This window comes from Geotrypetes seraphini, chromosome 2 (genome assembly GCF_902459505.1).
Source record: "Geotrypetes seraphini chromosome 2, aGeoSer1.1, whole genome shotgun sequence".
NCBI lineage: Eukaryota > Metazoa > Chordata > Amphibia > Gymnophiona > Dermophiidae > Geotrypetes > Geotrypetes seraphini.
The window spans coordinates 519,540,860-519,556,065 of NC_047085.1; the positions used below are offsets into that span (position 1 = coordinate 519,540,860).

A 15,206-nucleotide genomic window follows, 5' to 3' on the forward strand; every position below is an offset into this window, starting at 1 on the left:
TGCGATCTTTTGTAGTTTATGAAAGCTAACCTCTTATTCTTTACCTTCTCAGCTACTACTTTTGAGAACCAAAGCGGCCTTCTTTTCCTCTTACTTTTACTTACTTGCCTCACAAAAAGGTTTATCGCCCTTACAATCGCTCCTTTCAGTTTTGCCCACCACATTTCCACTCCTTTCAGACGTTCCCATCCAGCCAATAATTCCTTGACGTAAACCCCCATCCGAATAAAGTTACTTTTTTAAAAGTCTAGAACCTTTGCTTTTGAATGAGCTCTCTCTATACCCATCTTAATATTAAACCGTACCATGCAGTGATCACTGGATGCCAGGTAATTAGGTTTCTGTATGGGCCACACTAAAGAGCTTATTGAAACCTCCTTGTTAACTGAGATACACAGTCATCTACTTAGTCTCCTTGGATCTGACAGTGACCTTTAATCTCGTTTACCATGCTCTACTGCTTCAAAGATTATCCTCTGTTGGGCAATCGGATATGGTTCTAACCTGGTTCACTTCATTTCTTCAGCATCGATCATTCACAGTATCTCAAGATAGTGAAGCATTTGCTTCGTCCAAGTCTCCTTTTTCTTTTGATGCCTATTTTCCTGTCGAAGCTTCATCTTCGACCAGGCTGCCTCGACGTCCTCGAGTCCTTCTTGTGGCAAGGCATTAGCGGATCAGCTATCTTTCTCTTCTTTTCTTCGTCAGATGGCTGTTGACCTGGACCTTCAATTGCATGCTGGTTCTAAATACTCTAAGGAGTATCTTGAAGTCATGGATCTTCCTCAACCTCCTGCAGAGTCACTTAAGCTTCCTCTTCACAAGCTTTTGTCTCAGACTTTAAACAATGCCTGGAGACTCCTTATGCAATACCTGCTGTTCCAGGCAAGTTGGACTCCAGGTATAAAACTCTACATTGCAAAGGATTTGAGAATTTGCAGTTGTCTCACCAATCCTTACTTGTGGAGTCCTCCTTGAAAAGATCCCATCCTTCCATGGTTTATGCTACCGTTCCTCCTGGAAGAGAAGGGAAAACTATGGACAAGTTTGGACGTCGCCTCTACCAAAATGCCATGATGTCCTCTAAAGTCCTCAATTACAATTTCCATTTTGTCACTTATTTCAAGTTCCTTATTGATCTTCTTCCTAAATTTCTGTTATGTAGATACTCAAAAGCACTTCGAATTTCAAGAAGTCATAGCTACTCTGTCACAACTCAGATTACATCTACTTCAGTCTTCTTATGATGCATTTGAGTTGTCTGCCAGGGCAACTGCTTGTTCTGTAGCAATGCACCGCCTAGCCTGGCTTCGCACCATTGACATGGAACCTAATCTTCAGGACCGCTTGGCTAATGTTCCTTGTGCAAGCAATGACCTCTTTCATGAATTTATCGAGGCAGCCACCAAGAAATTGTTGGAACATGAAAAATCCTTTGCTTCTATTGTCAGACCAAAGCCCAAGCCAGCTCCTGCCAAGCCTGCACGCCCTCCTCCAATTTTCCAGAGGCGGCAAATTACAGACCAGTGAGCCTCACATCCATAGTGATCAAACTCATGGAAACACTAATCAAACAGAAACTTGACACAATCCTGGACGAAGAAAGCCTACATGATCCCCACCAACACGGATTTACCAAGGGCAGGTCCTGCCAATCTAATCTGATTAGCTTCTTTGACTGGGTAACTAGACAACTGGACGCTGGGGAGTCCCTGGACGTAGTATATTTGGACTTCAGCAAGGCTTTTGATAGCGTCCCACACCGCAGGTTATTGAACAAGCTGAAATCGCTGGGATTAGGGGACACACTAACTGCATGGGTTAGGGATTGGCTGAGTGGTAGACTTCAGAGGGTGGTGGTAAACGGTACACACTCCAGAACGTCAAATGTGACCAGTGGAGTGCCACAGGGCTCGGTCTTGGGTCCTATTCTATTCAACTTATTCATAGGAGATATGACCCAAGGGCTTAGAGGAAAAGTATCATTGTTCGCTGACGACACCAAACTATCCAACATAGTAGGTAAAAGCACTTTGCCGGACAATATGACGCAGGACCTACTACTACTGGAACAGTGGTCATCGACTTGGCAGCTAAGCTTTAATGCTAAAAAGTGTAAGGTAATGCACCTGGGTAAGAGAAATCCGTGCAGAACTTACACACTAGATGGTGAGATCTTGACTAGGACCACGGCAGAACGTGATTTAGGGGTGATCATTAGCGATGACATGAAGGTTGCCAATCAAGTAGAGAAGGAATCCTCCAAGGCAAGGCAAATGATGGGTTGTATCCGTAGAGGTTTTGTTAGCAGGAGACATGAAGTCATAATGCTGTTGTACAGATCCATGGTGAGACCTCATTTGGAGTATTGTGTTCAATTCTGGAGACCACACTACCGGAAAGATGTGCTGAGAGTTGAGTCGGTCCAGTGAATGGCCACCAGGATGGTCTTGGGGTTCAAGGATCTCACATATGAGGAGCGGCTAAATAAATTGCAGCTGTACTCACTTGAGGAACGAAGAGAGAGGGGAGTCATGATTGAGACGTTTAAGTATATCACGGGCCGTATCAAGATAGAAGATGATGTTTTCTGTCTTATAGGACCTTCGACCACCAGAGGGCATCCGCTGAAAATCAGGGGAGGGAAGTTTCATGGTGATTCCAGAAAGTACTTCTTCACTGAAATAGTGGTCGATCATTGGAACGAACTTCCTTTGCAGGTGATTGGGGCCAACAGCGTGTCGGACTTTAAAAGAAAATGGGACATTCACGTGGGATCTCTAGGGGAGTAAAGTCAGGGGGGTGGGTCAGTAGAGTGGGCAGACTTGATGGGCCATGGTGGCCCTTTTCTACCGTCATTTTCTATGTTTCTATGTTTTGCTCCGAGAGCAGCTCCTTACACTCGTCCTCCTCTAAAAAAACAGCAGACTCAGAAGCAACAGAAATCTCAACCTTCAGCTGCACCTAAGGCTACACAGACTTTTTGACTGTTAACACAGGGCATAATTTCCACCGTTCTGTCTCTGACCTATCTTCCCCCTATAGGAGGTCGTGTCCATCATTTTTACCACCGATGGGAGACCATCTCTTCCGACCTCTGGGTGCTGTCAATCATTAGGGAAGGATACTTTCTTCATTTCACTCAGGTTCCACCAGAGCTTCCTCCAAGAGAGTATCCTTCCAGTCCATCCCAAGAAGCTCAAGCTCTGCTTTGTCTCCATGCCATCGAACCAGTTCCTTTGGAACAGCAGTATAGGGGGTTTTACTCCCGTTACTCCCTTGTTCCGAAGAAGATGGACAATCTGCGACCCATTCTGGATCTCAAGGCTTTCAACAAATTTTTAATTAAGGAAAAATTTCAAATGTTGTCCCTGGCATACCTTTATCCCCTTCTCAATCAGAACGACTGGTTATGCTCTCTGGATCTCAAGGAGGCCTATACTCATATTCCCATTCATCCGGCCTCCCGGCAATATCTCAGATTTCGGGTGGGGAATCTGCATTATCAATACAGAGTGCTGCCCTTTGGCCTGGCTTCATCTCCCAGAGTGTTCACCAAGTGCCTGGTAGTGGTAGCAGAAGCTGTAAGGAACCATGGTCTTCAGGTATTTCCCTACCTAGATAACTGGCTCATCAAAGATTCAACATCTCAGGGGGTTATTGTAGCGACCCAACGGACTACATGGTTCCTACAAAGCTTGGGATTCAAAATCAACTTTCCCAAATCACAATTTCAACCCTCTCAGAATCTACAATTCATAGGAGCTGTTCTGGACACTATCCAAATCCGAGCATTCCATCCGCAACAACGTCTGGAAGCTCTCCTTCAACTCTGTCATACAGTGTCTTCCCGCTCTTCCATCTCAGCGAGACACTTAATGGTGCTACTGGGTCACATGGCCTCCACAGTACACGTGACTCCTTTTGCCAGACTTCACTCAGAATTCCTCAGTGGACCCTGGCATCTCAGTGGATGCAGGTTTGCGACCAACTTTCTCAACACATTGCAGTCACTCCTTCATTGAGACAGTTTCTCCGCTGGTGGATGCTCTCTTCCAATCTCTCCAGAGGCTTGCTGTTTCAAACGCACCCCCATCAGAAGGTCCTCACAACAGATTCCTCAACCTACACTTGGGGCGCTCATCTCGATGGATTTCGTACTCAAGGCCACTGGACCAGTATGGATCGTCAATGTCACATAAATCTGTTGGAACTCAGAGCGATCTTCAAGGCTCTCAAAGCTTTTCAACATCTTCTTCACGACCAGGTAGTCCTCATTCAGACGTACAACCAAGTCGCCATGTACTATGTCAACAAACAGGGAGGGACGGGATCTTCCTCCCTTTATCAAGAAGCTCTGAAGGTTTGGGACTGGGCAATCCGCCACAACACCTTCCTCAAAGCTGTCCACATCCAAGGGGCAAAAAATTGCTTGGCGGACAACTTGAGTCGTCTTCTACAACCTCACGAATGGACACTCCATTCCTCGCCTCTTCATCACATTTTTTCCACAGTTGGGTACGCCTCAGATAGATCTCTTTGCAGCTCCCCACAACCACAAACTACCTCAGTTCTGCTCCAGGATATATTCTCATCGCCTTGAGGCAGATGCTTTTCTTCTGGAATGGACGAATCTCTTCCTGTACACATTCCCTCCATTCCCTCTCATTCTCAAGACTCTTGTCAAGTTGAAGAACGATCATGCCACCATAATTCTGATTGCTCCTTGGTGGCCGAGACAACCTTGGTACTCCCTTCTACTTCAACTCAGAAGCAGGGAGCCATTTGTTCTACCAGTTTTTTCATCTCTGCTTCACCCCAACCTACAGTCTCTACACCAGACTGCTTGGTACCTCTCAACATAACTCCTCTTCAGTTTTCTCAACCTGTAAGAGACATTTTAGAGGCTTTTAGGAAGCCTACCACTAGACAATGCTATCACCAAAAATGGACTAGATTTTCTACGTGGTGTTTTAATCACGATAAGGAGCCTCAACATTTCTCCTTATCTTCTGTTTTGGGCTATCTTTTGCACTTATCCAATTCTGGCCTCAAGTCTACATCTATACGAGTCCATCTCAGTGCAATTGCGGCTTTCCATCAGCCTACTGAAGGGAAACCCCTCTCTGCTCATCCGGTGGTTTCCAGATTCATGATAGGACTTTTCAATGTCAAACCTCCTTTCAAACTGCCTCCAGTGGTTTGGGACCTCAATGTTGTTCTTGCTCAATTGATGAAGCCTCCATTTGAACCAATGTCTACGGCTCATCTAAAGTATCTCACTTGGAAAGTGGCGTTTCTCATTGCCCTCACTTCTGCTCGAAGAGTCAGTGAGCTGCAAGCTTTAGTTGCTGATCCACCTTTCACTGTGTTCCATCATGACAAGGTGGTTCTCCGTACTCATCCTAAATTCCTCCCTAAAGTGGTTTCGAATTTCATCTTAACCAATCCATTGTTCTTCCAGTGTTCTTTCCAAAGCCTCATTCTCATCCTAGAGAATCAGCTCTTCATACTCTGGACTGTAAACGTGCTTTGGCCTTCTATTTGGAACGCACCAAACTACACAGAACTGCTCCTCAACTTTTTGTCTCCTTCGATCCAAACAAATTGGGACATCCAATCTCTAAGCGTACCATCTCCAACTGGATGGCTGGTTGTATCTCATTCTGTTATGCCCAGGCTAGATTACACCTACAGAATAGAACCACAGCCCATAAAGTCAGCAATGGCAGCTTCAGTAGCTTTCCTCAGATCTACACCTATTGAGGAAATTTGCAAAGCTGTTACTTGGTCCTCGGTTCATACTTTCACTTCTTACTATTGTCTGGATGTTTTCTCCAGATGGGACGGACATTTTGGCCAGAGAGTATTACAAAATTTATTCTCCTAATTTGCCAGCGCTCCCACCATCCCATTCTGGTTAGCTTGGCGGTCACCCATACGTGAGAATAGGCTGCCTGCTTGTCCTGGGATAAAGCACAGTTACTTACCGTAACGGGTGTTATCCAGGGACAGCAGGCAGCTATTCTCACAACCCACCCATCTCCCCTGGTTGGCTTCTCTGCTAGCTATCTGAACTGAGGAGACGCGCCCTACACTCGGCGGGAAGACACTTGCAAATGCGCGGTGCGGCTGACTCGAAACTTCTAGCTTCTATAAGCAAATCTGCTTGCGAGGCTTCCGCATCCGGGCTCCGTCGGTGACATCACCCATATGTGAGAATAGCTGCCTGCTGTCCCTACATAACACCCATTACGGTAAGTAACTGTGCTATACTCTACAAGCCGGGAAGAACACTTTGTCCCCTTAATGACCATCGATTGGCCATTCCATCGCTCTCCTGGGCTCATTGGGACTCTACAAAAAACACAGTACCTTTTTCTTTCATGCCCTTACTTTGTGAAATGCTTTGCCCCTGGGGCTTCGTTCTGTACTCTCATCAGGCCAATTCAAAGTAAAGCTTAAGACTCATTTGTCTTTCAAAGCTTTTGGCTGGAGCTTGGCAGTAGAGAATGACATAGGGAAAAAAATCTGTTCCCGTCACTGCCCCGGCCCACCATCCCTTTCACCGCCCCATCACCACCATTCCCTTCACCACCATCCCATTCACCGCCCCGTCACCGTCCCTGCAGCATCCATATACGCCTCAGTACTGCAATATTTAACTTATTCCTTCCTTATAAATCAAAGTTCTGGCTGCTGAACTAGAGAAAGAGATGTTCAGCTAGCAGGGCTTTGTTTATAAATTTTTATCAACACAACTAATATACTACTTTATCCTAAAGCAGAAAAAGAAAATAAATAAAAAAATTTTTTCTACCTTTGTTGTCTGGTTTCTGCTTTCCTCATCTTCTCATTCAATTCCTTCCATCCACTGTGTGTTTTCTCTCTGCGTCTTCCATTTGCTCTGTTACTGTGCCTCTCCCTTCACCCCCCCCAATTGGTCTGGCACTCATCTTCTTCCCTCCGCTCCCCCATAGTCTGGCATCTGTCTTCTTCTCTTCCAGCGTCTTCTCCCCACTGTCTCCACATTTCCCTTCAGGGTCTGTTCCTCTCCACCCTCCTTCAATGTCTGTTCTATTCCTTTCCACCACCACCCTTCCCTCCCTCCTTCACCATCTGTTCCTTTCTACCACCCTTCAGCTCCTCTCGCGGGGCCTATCTATTTACCTCCCTCCCTCCCTCTTACTTTTGTGGCATTTTACAATGTAATTTGTGCAAGCCGCTGGAGCCTGCGAGCTAGGTCCCCAAACAATCTCGCTTCTGTGTTCCTATTTTCCCCATTTCTAATATCTCCCCTATGTATTTGGCATTGCCCCCCCCCCCCCGTGTCCATATACCATCCCCATGGCATGTATGTCCCCTTTATGTCTCTGTCCCTATACCCCCATGCACAAAATTTCCCCTCTGTTTCTGTTACCTTCCTGTGTCCAGATTTCCTCCTCTTCATCTTCCACACCAATGTGTCTCTTCTCTTCAACCCCATCTAGCTTCTTTCCCTCTTTCTTCCCCCACCCCCCGCTTCCAGCATTTGGCTCACCTGCCTGTCATCCCTTTTCTTTCCTGCTGTGGGTTTCTTTCTCTCCCTCTTCATCCCCTTGGCTCAGAATCTTTTTCCCTTTCACTCCCTCCTTCCTAGTGTGAGCCTAGTAGATGACAGCAGATAAAGACCCGAATGATCCATCCAGTCTGCCCAACCTGATTCAATTTAAATTTTTTTTTTTTTTTACATTTTTTCTTCTTAGCTATTTCTGGGCACGAATCCAAAGCTGTGTTCATCCCACGCTTCTTTGAACTCAGTCACAGTTTTACTCTCCACCACCTCTCTCGGGAGCGCATTCCAGGCATCCACTACCCTCTCCGCGCGATTGCGCGGTGCAGCAGCCCCCACCCACCAGATTGCAGCATTCCGCCATCTCCCTCCCTCCACCTCACCTTATATGCAAAGTTTGCCGGCTTTCTTTTTCGCCCAGCCGCACGCGCAGCTGCTCAGTTGTTCAATCTTCTCCTCTGACGTAACCGGAAACAGGAAGTTGCAGCAGAGGAGAAGATTAAATAACTCGAGTAGCTGCGCGTGCACGGCTTTTTGAAAGCGTGCGGCTGGGCGAAAAAGAAAGCCGGCAAACTCTGCATATAAGGTGAGGTGGAGGGAGGGAGATGGCGGAACGCTGCGATCAGGTGGGTGGGGGCTGCTGGACTGTGCGATCCTTGAGTGCCTCACTGCGGAGACAAGACCATTCACCGCTCCACGGGGCGGTGAATGGCCTTGACCCCGTCCCCGCAGCGACCACTATTTTTTCTTTCCCCGTTTCGGCGGGTTACCCGCGGCTAGCCGCGGGTAATAACCACCATATCATTCTCTACTTGGCAGCAATCACTAGATACTGTGTCCCATCTTTCCCTTGATGCGTCTGAAACTTTTCTATTATGTAATTTATGAAGCTCTTTTCTAACTTTCTGTATGTATTTTTTAAAATTTGCAAATCGCCTAAAATTGGCTGGTCCAAAATTGTTTATTCATTAAACTTCATGAATCGCACAAACATATTTCAGCAGAATGTTTTAAGCCATGGGCAGCCTCCCCTCCTGCTTAAAGCATGCTGAAGTTCAACCTTAGATTTTTCTTCTGAAGGATGTTTTTCTCAACTTCAGTATATGGTCATGGTTATTTTTAGGATCTTCATTAAACAGTGCTTCCAATTATGAGATTTCATGCACTCGGGTAGTTTTCCTAGTGTGATCTCTGGTGTAGAATTAAAAGGGATAGCAATGACATAGTACAAGCCAAGGACATATCCCATGTCATTAAACAAAAGGAAGCAGGAAAACTACATTTGGAGGCAGATTCAATAAAACGACGACCCAATTGTAGGCAGTGGTAGGTGTCCTACAACTGTCTAACCAATCAGTACGAATGTTTTCTGAATTAAAACCCTGAGGCAGGCCGCCAACACTGTAAGCATTTGTCGCAGTTGAGGCAGACACGCCAGAACACTTAAGCTCGCCCAAGGCTGGGCTTCGGCATGATTGCGTCCGGATGTGAAGTAGCCTTGGGCGAGCTTAAGTAGGCCTAGGCATATTTCTAAGGCGCGACAGATGCCCAAAATGAAGGCCAGTATATTTCAAGTAGATGTGGCTGCTGAGCTAATCATGGCAAGGGAATCCCCATGACACGAACAGCTGAGCAGCTGTGGCTATAGCAGGGAACGCCACGCTGCAAAGTCCCCCGGCTGTAGGGATGCCCATTCCCACTGGCTGGAAACCCTCCCCCCCGAACTTCTGAAACCACTCTCTAAACAGTGACACTCCCCTCCAGACCTTAGATATCTGGCCAATCAGAGTCTTAGGCCACTCCCAGTGCATCCCTTTGGCCTTAGGCCTCTGAGTCAATTAGAGGCTTAGGCCCCTCCCCTGTGCATCTCGGAAAGGGCTGGACTTTCTACAAAGAGGTATGGGTGAGGGTGGGGGTGGGCTGGCAGGAAGGAGTGGACATCCCTCCTCCTAGGAGACTTCATGGGGGGGGGAATTCCCTTACGCAGCCACTCAATTGATCATTGGCAATGCGATTCTCTAACCAGTGCCTGCGACATGGATGCTGGTTAGAGAATCGGGGCGGTTAGGCATCTGTCAGTTAAGGCAGACACGATTCTGTATAGCAATGCCGGTATGTAATTCTCAGCCGCTTCCTAGGCAGCTACCGAGACTGGCGAATTATACAGAATCTGCCCCTTGGTATATTTGGTTTGCCAGTGACAGCATCTCCTCTTTGCACACGTGTGACCCTTTGGAGCACCATCAGAAATAGGGCCCCTTTTTTCATAACAGTGCGTTCTGTTTCCAAATAGTTCACACACTTGGTGATATTGGGACGTCAGATGTACCACAGAGATTGTCTTCCTGGCTTGAGAGAGGATGGACCATTCTCTACATTCGGGAGAAACCTTCCAGGATGGCTACATTTCAGGGTTTATTTGATTGAGACTAAGGGTGGTGAATGACTTGTTGGATGCTTTTTATTGTTTAATTTTTCAGATCTTTTTGGGGTTCTTTGATACTAATGTTTTGGAAATTTTCCCTAAAGTATTTTCTTCTCTCTTTTTATATATCTCGGGCATATAAGTAAATATTTTTTTCTTAGGTACTATAGTTAGATTGTGATCCCAATTGGGACAGAGAAGGAAGTTCACAGTACCTAATTAGATTATAACTCGATTTGATTATTTATAAACTGCTAACAAAACCAGCATGGTGATATAGCGGTATATAAACTCTACATTAAATTAAGTATTCCCATGAAACTAAAATAAAACAAGAAATTAAAAAAAGAATTTTTTGGGCTGCCCATCCTTAGAAATTAATGCTTTGATATTTTCACATGTAAAATGTTTCACTTCAGCACGTGTTCTATGCTTAATTTCAGATTTATCTTTCATTTGGAACCTTTTTTACAATGACAACATGAAAAGGGTCTCACCCTGGACTGGATTCTCTTGGGAAATAATAAATGATATATTTTACCGAGACTTTTTCCACAGGTGTCACGCAGAATGGATTTCTTCCCTTTCATCCCTCCCTGGTGGAGCTGACTTGTCATATGGTCACTGCTTTTATTTTGTAAGGGACTTTCTTCTCTTTGATATCTCTGGAGCTCATGTCTCTGTAGCTCAGGGATGTTTGCGAGTTCCCCGTCACTTTTCTCACACTCAGTGACTGCATCCAGGGAGTTTCTTGCAGGGTCTCTCTGCTTCTTCTCCGATTCCTGTTGATAATTCCTTGTGTTTCTACTCTCATTTCTCTGGAAAATAGTCTCACTGACATTTCCTGGTTGTCTTAGGATGTGTTCAATTTCTAGAAGCCATTTTTCTTCATTTTCCTCCCTCTTTGTCTTCTGTATTGCCTCAGTATCTGCTGGATAGAAACAAAAGATGGTAATCGTGTATTAGTAACTAGGTAGTGCTATTAACAATCAAGAAACACAATTTTCTGGGTTCACATAACTACAAGGGATTTTGGATGTTAGGAAAATTCCACAAATTAGCAAGTAAGTCTTAAAACCTCTCTCTTTTTTTATGTTAGGTTATGAAGAGTCACATGGTGCCATGAGATCGAGAGGACGCTAAACAGTGGAGCTCTGTGCTTCCCCCGGTCTTTTTAAATAACTTACTAGTCATACTTGCACTTTCGAAAACCCCAGGACCTTTGGCAAATTTGCTAACTGTTGGAGCATTGTTTGCTGAGCTTCTTAACCCTGAGTGGGGATCCCATGTCATCGAAATCTCAAAAGAAGGACCCTGAGAAGCTGAAGGGCCCAGGTCTTGATGGCAGATCCTCAATCCTCGTCGCATGGATTGCCAAGATAATAGCTGAGGTAACAGCATTGATGGAGGCGGCGCTTGACAGAAACAAGCTATTTTTGATAAGGCGGATGCTGCTCACAAACTCTTGGATAGTATGGGTCTTCAAATTGACAAGATTCAACGATGAGTGGGAAAAATGGAGAACCAATCAAATGCGTTGGCAGGCCCTAACACAGCTTTGCAACAGCAATTGCTTGACTTGGAGAACAAATTAGATGATGTGTTCAATCTATTACCCTTTCTCGATTAGACTATTGTAATTCAAACTATCTAAGTTTAACCAAGAACAGCCTGCAAAGGTTCCAGTTAATTCAGAACACCGTGGCTAGGTTGATATTTTTGCAAATTTGAACATATATCCCCACTGTTGGTTAAACTCCACTGGCTTCCAATATCTTCCAGGATACTTTTTTTTTTTATAGTCAAATAATTTTTATTAAAGTCAAGAAAACAAATACAGTACAAACTCTTTCAATTTTTAGAAGAGAAGAAATCAAACCTCCCCTATCCCCTCCCCCTCCCCTCCCCAACAGAGTCGGTCTCTATACAGCAATACTTTGGACTAACAATGTGAAAATTAACAAACGCAAACATCAAGAATTCAAAAGGCGACTCCTGGCCAGAGGAGACATAGGCCCTGATTCTGTATAGGACGCCCAGGAGAGGTGTCCTATACAGAATCGCTCCTACACTAAACCCCGATTCTGTAACCGGCGTCCATGGTACAGACGCCGGTTAGAGAATTGGATTAAATTAGACGAAGCCGCTATACTTATGGCAGGAATGGATCTCCCTGCTGCAATAAGTATAGCGGCCGCGACCGCCTGTCCCATCGCCGACAGGAGGATGCCCAGTCCTCCTGCTGGAACCCCCCTCCCCCCCAAACTGGTAATCGCGGGCAGGAGGATGCCCAGTCCTCCTGCCGGAACCCCCCTCCCCCCCCAAACTTGTAATCGCGGGCAGGAGGATGCCCAGTCCTCCTGCCGGAAAGCCCGACGACCCCCCCCACCCCCACCCCCAAAACTAACCTCCCCCCCAACTAACCTTTACATGTTGGTCGGCTGGACGGGTCTTGCTGCCGTCCAGCCGACGGGCCCGCCTCGTGGAAATGAGACGGGCCCGCCCCTTCCCGGCCCATCCCCGCTAAATCTAAGGCCTGATTGGCCCAGCCTCTAGAAGCCTGGACCAATCAGGCCTTAGGCATAGCGGGTCCGCCCATCCCCACTAATCCTAAGGCCTGATTGGCCCAGGTGCCTAGCCTGCTGCAGACCTGGTCCTATATTCAATGTTAGCTTCACCTGTTCCCGTACGTTTGTATGAAAGAAACGCTCTTTTTTTCTCCTTGACGAGGTACGCGACCTCTTCAGTGAACCATTGGGGTTTTTTGTTTCTTTGTTGTTTATTTACCGATTTTATGTAGCGGATAGTTGCCTCGTGTAGGGTCAATTTCAGGTTTGACCACATGGCTTCCACATTATCAATTGCTTCTTGATCCTGCAGCGTCTGATGGACGAAATCTCCCATACGTGCAAAATCAGTGCCCCGGAAATTGAGTACCCTCATTTTTGTTTGTGATTTAGGGAAGCCTTTCCTGAGGTTGAACCATACCATGTTATGGTCACTGGTAGCTAGCGTTTCTCCCACTGAGACCTCCGAGACACTCTCGCCGTTTGTAAGTACGAGGTCTAGGATGGCCTCGGCCCTAGTGGGCTCTAGCACCATTTGTTTGAGCTGTACTCCCATCATGGACGTCAAAATCCTCCTACTACCATAAGTTGTCGCTGAGAGTGTGTTCCAGTCTACATCGGGCATGTTGAAGTCCCCTAGCAGAACAGTGTCCCCCCGTAATGTAATATTTTCAATGTCTTCAATCAATTCGTTATCCTTGTCCTCTGTTTGTCTTGGGGGTCTGTATACCACACCAAGGTACAGGCACTTTTCTCCACCTCTGGCCAGGTTGACCCAGATGGATTCCCCGGTGTACTTAACATCTGTGATCCTGGTTATTTTGATGTTCTCTTTGATGTAAAGTGCTACCCCTCCTCCTAGCTTACCCTTCCTGTCTTGTCGAATCAGGTTGTATCCTGGTATAGTTGTATCCCACCCATGGGAGTCCGTGAACCATGTTTCTGATATTGCCACCACGTCTAGGTCGGCATTCACAATTTCTGTTTCCAGTTCTAGAAATTTATTCCCTAAACTATGTGCGTTAACATACATAGCTCTCCACTCTGCGTTTGTTTAACCCCTGTAGAGAGTTTCCTATCTGACTCAAAGTGTCTCCTAGTGAACTTTTAGCAGTGAGGGTACTTACCTCGGACTTAGAAGGATCCTCACAGGAGATGCGCCCCCTAGTTCGGGCGGGAAGGCACGCGCGCATGCGCGCTGCAGCACTCGAAAGCATGAGATCTTCAAGCAAGTTTGCTTTCGAAGCTGTCCGCTGCGGGGCTCTGTCGGTGACGTCACCCATATGTGGGAATATGCTGCCTGCTTGTCCTGGGATAATAGTTATTTCATTTAATTATGCTACTGAATTAAAGGCTCTGGTAGAAACCCATTTAAAAATAAGCAAAAAGACTTTATTAATTTGGAAATATTAATTGGGAAGAATACATACTTTGTAAACGGGTTTCTACCAGAGCCTCTAAGGTTTATAACACCGGGAAACTGAGCCATGGTTAGATCCGAATTTGAAAACTTCATATACCAAAATTCACTTACAGCAGCACACAATCTTATCCTAGGAGACCTAAACCTTCATCTTGAAGACCATTCATCCAAGCCAGTAGACAATCTACTTTCTTTCCTCAATGCCCTATCCTTCCAAATTTTAAACCCACAAACTACTCATGAGAAAGGACACCAACTGGACATTGCAGCCTTCATGACCCATCAAACATCTACTTCAAAAATTCAAACGTCTAATGGAACCTGGTTCCCATCCCTCTGGTCAGACCACTACACTTACACCTTCAACATCATCTGGACCAAAAACAAATCCAAACCAATATCCAAAATAGTAACCTACACATCACGCAAATGCATCGAGCCCGCCATTTTCTGGTCAAAAGTAGACAAAACAATCCAAGAAGATAACCCCAAAGACTTCATTTCACACTGGGGCTATTTGAGCAACAGCATCCTTGATGAACAAGCCCCACTTTGAACCAAAATCAGAACATGCAGACGATCAGACTAATGGTTCGACGAAGAATTACTCCTACTCAAGAGACAATGTAGACGTCTGGAAAGAAAATGGAGAAAAAACAACCAAGATCACACGAAAACCACCTGGAAAAAAATTAACAAACAATACAAACTTCTATTAAAAGAAAAGAGAAAAAAACATTACACCAACCTAATAGGCACGGAAACCCAAGACACCAAAAAACTATTCCAAATATTAAAAGATCTAACTAACACCATACCCTATTTGACCACTAACAATAACTCCTCCCCTTCAGCCTCCCTCCTAGCTGAACACTTCAAGAATAAAATTACAAACACCAGAGCTACTCTCATTAGTAACCCAACCCACCTACTCGAAGTCACAATACTCCCCACAGAAAATGAATCTTGTGCTGCAGACAGATCTTGGTCCCAATTCCCTAAGATACATTGGACCGAATTCAACAAACTCTACAATAAGTACAGCCACGCATCATGTGAACTCAACCACTGCCCGCCATATCTCCTGTCATCAGCGAGCACTAAGTTCCGTACCTTACTCCTACACTGGATACAAACCATGCTCACAGATGGCATTTTCCCGAATGACCTCAGCGAAATCATCATCACCCCAATCTTAAAAGACCCAAAAGGACCAACAGACCTCTCATCCAACTACAG

At 45.6% G+C, this 15,206-nt stretch overlaps 1 pseudogene; it reads right to left on the minus strand.

The window, feature by feature from the left end:
* Positions 1–15,206, minus strand: part of LOC117355034 — a 113,567-nt pseudogene that overhangs the window by 13,219 nt on the left and 85,142 nt on the right.